The sequence below is a fragment of the Opisthorchis viverrini genome, assembly GCF_000715545.1.
Source record: "Opisthorchis viverrini unplaced genomic scaffold opera_v5_131, whole genome shotgun sequence".
Lineage (NCBI taxonomy): Eukaryota > Metazoa > Platyhelminthes > Trematoda > Opisthorchiida > Opisthorchiidae > Opisthorchis > Opisthorchis viverrini.
Window position 1 is genome coordinate 545,494 of NW_008751784.1, and position 1,178 is coordinate 546,671.

At 51.0% G+C, this 1,178-nt stretch overlaps 1 protein-coding gene across 1 annotated transcript in view; it reads left to right on the forward strand.

The window, feature by feature from the left end:
- The window catches only part of T265_06276 (hypothetical protein), a gene marked incomplete at both ends in the record, with an annotated part of 70,874 nt that overhangs the window by 58,349 nt on the left and 11,347 nt on the right, over window positions 1–1,178 (forward strand). The gene's annotated exons all lie outside the window — the stretch shown is intronic.

Here is a 1,178-nt window from a genome sequence, read left to right on the forward strand (position 1 = left end):
TGTTGTCCTGCTTGCTTCAGAGTGCGAACATTGAACGCGGCCAGATAGAGTGGGTGTCGAGGCTTGAGGACTGATTTTGAGATTCCTGAAGATGTCGGCACCATGTGACGAGCAGATGCTGCACGCAAAACCGATGCATGACGGACGGAGTCATCAGTCCTAAGTGCTGGGCCTACAAGGAGAGAGTTATTAATGGGGTGGGGAGAGGGGGAAGAAAAAGTATGTGAAGGAGAAAGAAGGGAGGCGTCAGCAGTAGCCTGTTTTCGCTTACCCGCCCTGCTGTATGCAGCAAGTAAGGCGACCCGGCTGATGGCACCACTCGACGGCCGATGTGGCATGAGTTTACTTGTGTATGTGCTATTCATGGTTGTACGTGGGCTGGGATACTGCCAGGGCGCCCACACCTAGACAGGAGGACGATTAGGGTCCTCAACCAAAGCCTTTGGCTCAAAAGCCTAACCGCAAGGCGGCGGTGTTTGGCGGGAAATGCAAATGCATTACCATTTCTACGGAACAAGTCGCCACATGTTCCAACCCCCAACCTGGAGGGCCAGGAGACTGTGTTCGCCAGACCTCTAACCATTGACCAACCTGGTGTGAGAGACTCTGCGAGTGTCGCGGGTCACTCTCCAGTATAGCTCAATGGATCGCTGAGGTGCACAAACCGTCACATCACGGTAAGGTCCAGTCTCTTCGTGACGGCGCACACCCAAATGGCGATATTGTTCTTTTTTCGGTACTGGCTTGTCCGCCGTTTTCTTTGCTGCCCTGTAAGATGTCACTTGTTAACTGCTGCATTTGTTTGAGACACCGCTCACTGAGAGCAAGTTTGAATTTAACTCCAAATACTTTCTATTTATCTTTTTCCATACCCTAAATCGATTCTCGTAACCCACTTGCTCTCTTCGGTAGCCACCCGTGTTTTTGTTCGTCTTCTAAGTTGTCGGAAGCGTCTAGACGTGGGAAACTTGGTTATCAGTCGTATTCCGTCACTTGCTGTCCAGAGTTGTTGGAAATGTGTTGCTCAGTCTCATGCACGGGCTGTGTTTGGTTGTTCACTGTCTGTCGCATTCACAGTTCCCTGCCCCCCCCCCCCTTTCTGATAATGCCACTTCCTCCATGCTGCTTTCTTTGTCCTTCCGCCCTTTCTCGTTGACTGATCACGTGTTTTTCATTTC